This window comes from Haliaeetus leucocephalus, unplaced genomic scaffold (genome assembly GCF_000737465.1).
Source record: "Haliaeetus leucocephalus isolate CR32 unplaced genomic scaffold, Haliaeetus_leucocephalus-4.0 Scaffold161, whole genome shotgun sequence".
NCBI classification, from domain to species: Eukaryota; Metazoa; Chordata; class Aves; order Accipitriformes; family Accipitridae; genus Haliaeetus; species Haliaeetus leucocephalus.
Window position 1 is genome coordinate 632,048 of NW_010972597.1, and position 9,025 is coordinate 641,072.

Below are 9,025 nucleotides of genomic sequence, written 5' to 3' on the forward strand. Positions count from 1 at the left end.
TCCCAATAACTGCGATGCGGGCCTGTACAGGTGAGGAGGAGGACATATCCACTTTGAATTGCTGGAACTCTCGGGACAATTCCTCTACAGCTGAGACACAGGCCCGTAGGGAGGAAGAGAGACTTCCTTCATATTGCCGGAGTTGGACAGCCAATTCATCCACCGTTTGTCCACAGCCTTCTTTCCAGGACATTACTGCCAATAAGTTGGCATAGGTCGGTGGTGTACTTCGTAGAAACTTCCGCCACATCGGTTGTGTGCATTGGATTTCATCTGGATCTGTGGGTGACTGCGCATTTTCTGGATCATTATAAATCACCTCCAGCACGGCTAATTCCCTCAGGTACTGGATACCTCTCTCCATGGTGGTCCACTTGCCTTGGTGACATGTAACTTCATCCCTGAAGGGGTATCTTTCCTTTACACCTAACAGAAGTCGCCTCCAGAGGCTGAGGACTTGTGTTTTTCTCCCAATCGCCTTGTCGATGCCCCCTTCCCTAGACAGAGATCCCAACTGCTTGGCTTCCTTACCCTCTAATTCCAAACTACTGGCCCCATTATCCCAGCATCAGAGCAGCCAGGTAACAATGTGCTCACCTGGGTGGCGGCTAAAATCTTTTCGCATGTCACGCAACTCACTCAGGGATAGAGATTGGGTGATTATTTCAGGTTCTGCCTCTTCCTCCTGTTCTCGCGATGACCCTGGTTCATCTTCATCTCTCACTGAGCGAACTGATTTCTTTGTGTGTTTCTTTTTCTGTACAGGGGCGACTGATACTGGCACAGGTTGGTTCTCTGGTTTAGTGGCAGTATCTGTCACCGGGGTAGGGTTAGCCATGGTGCATGTTGTCGGGGTTGGGGTAGCCACGGTGCATGTTGTCTTGTTTTCCATCTTTTCCCCCTTTTCCCCCTGGGGGTGCTGCATAATATCAAGCAGTGTTTGGTAGATACCGGCCAGGGCCCAGCACAGTGTAGTGAGTTGTGTGTCTCTGGGATAGCCACAGCATTTTCCTTTCAAATATTCTACCACTTCATGAGGGTTCTGTAGTTGTTTGGGAGTGAACTTCCAAGCCACTGGAGGTGAGAAGTTCTCTAGATACCTGCCCACATCCTCCCACATGCCGTGCCACCCATGAATATCCAGCTTTGGGACAGATCTCTGGGTGGTACTCTTAAAGAGCCTTTTTGTAGCCCTAAACAAGACCTGAAACATAGTCAGGAGGCATAGCACTAACAGCACACAGGCTTGCGCATCCCAAGGATATTCAAAATTCTCGAAAACTGTTGTAATTAGTTGGAAAGAGAAAAGGGAGGTGAACAGATGGGGGGAAGTATCCCCCCCGACTTCCCCATGGATTGGGTGTAATTACCAATAAAATCCGATAGAAGGTGCCCAAAGTATGGAAATGATATCACTGCCTCATACAGATACCAGCTTAACCTCATGACCAGTGATGTAATCATTTCACAAGTCGACCTTGCCCAGTACAGCAAAATGATAATCCCAGTCACTCTCCCAGAGGTGAGAAACGCAACTACAGGCAATACATAGAGCATATAGGAACTTACAGAACGCCACCACGTAAACAAATGAACCAACATTGTGACTAACATCTATTTATCTAATATAAGAAATGTGTATGACAAATTTGTTTCAACACGCTCTGGCCAGATCTGTCATTATCTCAACCCTTCGTGCCCCACGTTGGGCGCCAAAAAGGACTGTCGTGGTTCCAGCCCAGCCGGTAACAAAGGACCACGCGGCCGCTCACTCACTCCTCCTGCCCCCCTCCAGTGGGATAAGGAGGAGAATCGGAGGAGAGAAAAGAAAAAAAAACTGGAACCTCGAGGGTTGAGATAAGGGCAGTTTACTGGGACAACACACAAAAAAAGAGAAGTTACAACAACAACAACGGTACTAATGAAAGAATATACAAAAGGAGTGATGCACAGTGCAACTGCTCACCACCCGGGACCCGACGCTCCGCCACTTCCCCCACGAAAGTCGAGAGAGCTCCCCCCGGCCTGCTCCCCATTTATATACTGAGCATGATGTCACATGGTATGGAATAGCTCCTGGGCCAGTTCAGGTCAGCTGCCCTGGCTATGCCCCCCGCCATCTCCCAGGTTCCTGTAAAAATTAACTCTATCCATCCCAGCTGAACGCAGGACACCTCCCCTCCCCTGAACTAACCTCTTGCGTGCTTCTGAAATGTGTAATCATATGGTGAAAGACAACCTTTTCCCTTTCCGAGCAAGTAATGAACACAGTAAACTCCATTTTTCTTGATGGAAATGCTGCAGAGATGCACTCAACTTATTTTTTGTCACTTGACAGAAATGCTCTGTTTTTCTGATTTTTAATTTTTTTTTTTTTCTGGGAGACAAAAAATTCTTATGCCAGCCCTGGGACATGAAGCTAAAATTACAAGCACACAAATTATTCTCCTCTGCATCATTGCTGGGTAAAGCAGCCTCTCTGGAAACAATAGCTGGAGCTTGAGGTATCTACAGGGAAAACAGAACATTGTGGTTGATTTAATGCCCTTCTCATGGGATTTACTCTTGGCAAAATGCCTGAGTGGTTTATGTCAGAAGGGATACACAATTCGCATGTGGATCCAATGCTCACTGTGAGGTAACTCTTTAGTGCTAATGAGCATAAAAGGAGTGAGCATCCCATGAATTAAAAAAAAATGCACCTGAGAACCACCCTCCATCAGGAGAAAAGCAAAGGCCTGCCAGATTCTGGTAGTAGAGGGAGAAAGATGAATATCCACATATCTCTCCAGTATAACCAAAAGGAGTGATGAGAAGAAATTACTACTAGGTTCCATAATTGGATAATGAGCAGAACAGTGTCAGTGCATGAAAATCTGCAAACAAAAATATGAAACAAGCACATTTTTGGGTCCCTTTTTCTGCCCTTTGGACCATTCTAGAAACAGACACTATTTTTTTTCCAGGTGTGAGATAATGCATACAGGTAATATATATGGGCAAATAATGCCTTGATCAGCATGCTCTGTTGGAATCAGATCAGTACCCATCAGAAATTTTCCATGATCCTGTACTTTAAAAACAAAACAAAAAACTTTTACAGTAACAAAGCTTGCAAGGTGAAAATACTGTGTTTGTTTTTGTTCTACGACTTGAAAGAAAGCATCCCATTGCTGTTCACATGGCTGGAGACTCTGTTCAGTAATAGAACTGCAAATACCATCATTTTGGATTTGGAAATCTGTAGTGGATGAATGAAGTTCCTTCCTTCCTCCCTTATAATAGGTGCAGTCTAGGCAACCCAAGGAGACTGCATAGCAGAACGAGGTCCACTGCTATTTACCATGGATCTATAGATAAATAGTACATTGTTTCTTTCAGTAGCCATTCAGGATTTAGATCAGCTGTAACAACTACCTCTATTTTGCCATTTAGACAAATTGGGGGACTGAGAGCATTAGGCAGCTCGCTGTTGTTTATGGAGGAAATAATCTCAGAACTTGCAGAAATAACGCAGGACCAGAGAGAAGTACTGTACATCATAACTCCTTGGGACCCCACAGTCTTGCACTGTTTTGCCAGTTGATATGGGGAGGAAAAGCCTGGCTATAAAAGGGAGACAAGTGAGAGGTGTTGAAGCATAGCACTTGTACAGAACTAGTAGCCTTCCTTGTCGGTATGACAAAAGAAAATGAAATACCCCCTGCCAATATAATGAATCTCTGAACAACAATGGAGCTTTGGGAAGACAGTAACAACTCCTCCCTCCAAAGTATGAAAATGATGGAGATCAATACAACTTAAGGGTCATACTTGCTGAGCTCTCGGTTCTTCTGCATAGCTTCCTTCATATAAACTGGGTTTGAAGTAAGCAAGTAGACATATAGAAACAAGAAAAAAAAACCAACCAACCTAACTTCAGTTTGAAAAGGAAAGAGATGGATTCAGATACAATTTGAGAGGAAATGAATGTTTCAGAACTGACCTGGAAGTTGCAAATCATGGACAGACTGTGGTCCACCTGGTCATCTGCTCTATGTGTAGCTCCTACACACTTAAAGGTAAGCAGGGAGAGTCAAGCTTTTGGAAATATGCTACTACAAATCCATAAGCAATTTTAAAAGCATCCAAAGGACAGCATATCATTCCAGAAAGCAGAAAAAAAAATAAAGGAGGGGGAAAAGGCTATTTTTTTTCCTGTTTCTTGATACCTTTCTGTGCATTTGTATAATATCTAATGTAGTGGGATCCTGATGTGATTAGGCTTTGTCCATGACACTCTAAGAGCAATAACAGGCTTACTGAAATTAGTAAACTCATAATGACTTCAAAGGGCTTTGCCTCAAGGCAGTGAACAATTTCTGGAGCTTGTTTTTCTTCAAATTCTAACCTTTGTTTTCTGTACAAATATCGCCTTCCTTCTATTAGTACCTCTTATGTAGAGACAGGTCACTCAGAAAGAAAGAAAGAAAGAAAAGCAGGAGTAAAAAAGCAGGAAAGAAAAGCAGGAGTAAAAAAGCAGGAAAGAAAGCAGGAGTAAAGCAGTATTTTTTTGATACCAAAGCAGTATTCCTTGCTGAAGGACAGTAACTGCAGCACTCTTCCAAGGACTGGTAAAAATCTATCAACAAACAAAACTGATCTTGGAGAAGAGAGAAGGCTGGAAGGGTTTTCACTGGAATCTAGCTGGCGTCCAAACACTCATTTGCTGTGAGTTCTGACAAGAAATTCTGCATCTTTAGCAAAAAAGAATATGTGGAGTTATTTGCAAATGAATTCTGACTGTTCCTTCCTGCCATGCAACTCCTCATCATTTATTCTCGTCTCCCTTTTCCTCTCCCTCTACAACTTGCTTTACTTTTTGGAAATGTATCCCCTGTTTGAGAAACAGGATTTAATATCACCCTAATCGCCTCCTATTTTGGGGGGAGAGGGAAAAAGGAATAGAAATGAATATTATTCCATTTGCTTGCATATGCTTATGTGTTAGAAGGGTGTGATAAACCCGGGATCCATACTGAGAAAATTTTCCCTTTCACCATGAAGGAATTTTATGAAGGAAGGGTTTTCTCCCTGAAGAGGGATTGTGTTAGGAAATGGGACAGTCTCTTCCCTGTACACAAAGGATTTTGGTTTGCAGGTGCCTTTTCCAGCCTTCTGGATCTGTTGCCTTCTTCCTAAACAGAAAAATCCAGTTATTGTTAGAGATAGCATTATTCCTGTTTAGCAACCAGCCCTCTTCTATCTTTTTCTTTTGGACATAGCCTAACATGCAGAGAGGCAGTTACTACAATATTGAGTGACAGAGGCTCCTGGATCAGAAGATACTGACATTATTTGTGGTGATGGTGGGGGAAAAAAACGCAAAACATAACTTATGCAAACCTCTGCAGGTATTGATTAGCTTATTTTAAAAATAAAGGAAAGGGTTGCTGTTGGTATGCATTGGTGGAGAAAATCTGCCTCTACTGCAGGCAGGGAGCTGAGCTTTTATACTCATCATTTCTGCACCGTGCCCCTGTATTAGAGTCACAGAAAAGAGACCTATGATAATGAAAACGTACAAACCACTGTATTTTGTAAATAACAATCTGCAGACCCTAAGTGAATACAAGGATGTAATTCACTCTAGGATTTCTGCAGCTGTTAATAAATCACTCAAGCTGCACTTGGGCAGCTTATGACATCAGCAGATCCCCTCAAGTGAATTACAGCCATTAATTTACACAGAGAAGGCCATCTATCATTTATTATTGACCATCTGTTACTAGGAATATGTACATTTTTGATAAATTAATAAGATTTTGATAGAAAACATCTTTAATTTATTCCTATGTACATTCATTTGTGATGTGCAACTTTGGGTTTGCAATTATCAGTGAAAACTGACTTGTGACATCAGCCAGAGGTGATTACATGTTGATGCAACAGTATGCCTCACAGCAAGTTTAGCAAGGCACCGTGTCTAGTACTTAAGGCCACACTCCTGCACAGATGGAAGGGATTGATCCTCTCAAAGATGTCACAGGAAGATATTTACTCACTCAGCATACAAAGGAAACAAATTCTCTGTGTGCCTGTGCCAACAGAAAAGTGTCGTTTGCAATGTGAAACCTGTTACTCCTTTGCACACAGTTTCTTCCGAATAGTAAAAATAATGGCTACAGAGCATCTGCTTGCTGTAAACAGAAGATAAAACATTGTCATAAATGAAAGATCAAGTTCATTACATCTGATGATCTATTTTGGCTCCTTGTATTTCTTTCTGTTTCCTCATGCTTCTACCTCACTGGGTGATCTTGCTGGGCTCTTAGAATCGGCAGAACTGAGGGTAGGGATTTGGGCACAGCATTTCCAGTTTAAAATTCCAACATAAATTATAGCATAAGACATGGTGTGCTTTAAAACTTTCATGGCACAAAGGTGCCTTATAGCCTGGCAGGCCTGCTAAAGACCCAGAACATATACAACAACTCAGCTTTGTTATTGGCACATAGACACTCCTAGATGTCCATTTCAGAAACGCTTACACTGGGTCTATGTAAAAGTCCTGCAGAATAAAACTAAGCCAAAAATACCCCAAATGCCTGCGTGGCTGAGTAAAACTGTCAAGCAGGTGATGGACTTCTCAGTTGTGGTTATATGTTTGTAGTCCTCCAAATTACCCATTGCCACAGTATTTAAGTCAGATTTGTAAATAAAGTAAGAATGGACGTAGAGGCATACAGGGACAAAACACCATTTGCTCAGCTAGAGCTGTATCTTTTTCAGCTTAAGCTGGATTTGGCTTCATATCAATGGAAAGGTTTTGTTGCAGGGGTGGTTTTGAATAGAGAGGCTTAGGACTGAGGGCTGGATTCTGACCCTGCAGCTGTGGGCAAAAGTCTGGACCGATACAAAGCCCCAGAGATTGCAGTGCAGCAGGAGCTTCTACACGTAACTTGAGCCTAAAGTTCAAGTTTTGCTTCTTAAAAGATATGGTTTTTACAAAACCACTCATCACATAAATATTTTAATAACTACAAATTTTCAGTAAAGACTGGATGACCAAAAACGTTTGCGATATTAGGACTGTACTGTCATAGCATATATGGGATGTTGAAAATGTAAAAGCTACTATTCCCAAAGTGGGAACATCTACAAAATCAGCAAAAAGGAAATTTTTGTAACTGTAACAATTTAGGAATACTACTTTGGGACTTAAAGACTACTGATTCTTGCCAACGCACACTGAAATAAACTCATCCACTGCCTGGCGCATGCTTGAAACCTTTCGGTCTTACAGCATCAGAAAAAAATTCTCCAGCAGCAGAAGTCACAAAATCACCATAGATATATTGAGTAACATGTGACTGAATGAAATTTTTACACCTTTAAAAAATAATGCCATCATCACCATCCTTTGATAACTAATTAGAAAACAATAAATGTTTATTATCTGGGACCTTTCATGTTCTGGTGGAGGGTTAAGCCTGATATGGCAGTATTAATTTAGGAAGTGAAACCAATGTTGAAACTATCTATGGGTTTTTCACAATACAAAGTATAATAAATTTCTGAAATTACATTTAGTAGTCACCATGTATCTACTGGTTTCCAGAAAAAACATGGGCACTCAAAATTGTTTAATGTAGTAAATTTACTCCTGAAGCATTCTGTCATGATTGGACAGTGGTTTGATCATCCAACTTTCTTATTTGCCTTTGCAAATATTTTTAACAGTATTTTGTTTTATTGAATGAAAGACCTACAATGGGAAAATGCTAGAATGTAGAAGAAGTAATGAACCCAACTGTAATCAAACTGGGAACAGTGCTTATTTTTTCTTTAACTTAGAACTGTCACCAGAATAGCAGAGAAAATAAGTTTTAGATGAATGTATTCTGAAAAACAGTAACATCCTTTCAGACATAACCAGGGCTTTGTCACCAGAGCACCTGCTGGAGTCTATGGTGGAGATGTCAAGAGTTTTTTGTGTGCATTGCTTCAACCACATTAAGGACTCACCACCCCTTGTTGGAGCTATGGAGAACTCTTGTTGCCATTAGGACTGAAGCCACCATCTTCCAGTCTGGCAACATCTAAACTTCTGAGATGGCTGTAGCCATTCCCATAAATATACAGAGCAACCTGGTACATCTATAAAACAATATACAAATGCTGTTACTAATGTTATCACAGTGTCACTGCTTGCAATTATATTAATAATTATATTAAGTATTAATAGTCCATTCTGGTTTGAAGTAAATCTTTCAGAGGTTTACAATTTAACTGTAAAAGTCTGTGTTAATCTGGTATAGCAACTGGGCGTGCAAAATCTTAGCTGCAGAGGCAATTTCTTGTTACCAAATTGTAGTAAAATCAATTTAGCTAGCAATTTGGTTTGTTGGGACACATGCCATTTCCAGATATTGTTTCAGTTGTATAATTAAAGCAAAATTAAACCCAGTTCCATGCGAAATTGTATTTTATTAAAAAACTTCAGCATCCTACTATGAATAAAACTGAGGAGTTGGTATTCCTGGTTCGTGGCTGCTGAGAGGAAAGGTGTTACGTGGCAAATCATGGGAAGTCTTTCCCTCTTCCACAAACGTTTATGGTTACCTTGAACGCAAATAACCTACAAGCTTCTAGTAAACTTATAAAAATAAAACTTGTATTTGAGAACAGTCCAGACCGTAACCAGCATGCCATATGACAAGAAACGTAAAGGGCAACACAAAATACTAAGTACATAATACAACTTCTGAACTTTGAGCAGAAAAACGTTTGCTTTCGAGTTTTCCAACGTAGAAAGGTTCGGCAGCTACCGCGTTAGCAAGTTTTTTTCCACAAACGCACGTAACTCGGCCCGTTTCTGCTGGCGAGCGATAGGTACCACCACCCCCACCGCCGCCCCCCACCATCTCTGCCGCGTCCCGCAGCAGCGGAGCCGCCTTTTGTTTCGCGGGGGCTCTGCTGAGGCGGTCGGCCCACAGAGCTGCGGCCCGAACGGCACGCCGCCTCCGGGGCCGAGCGCCCACGC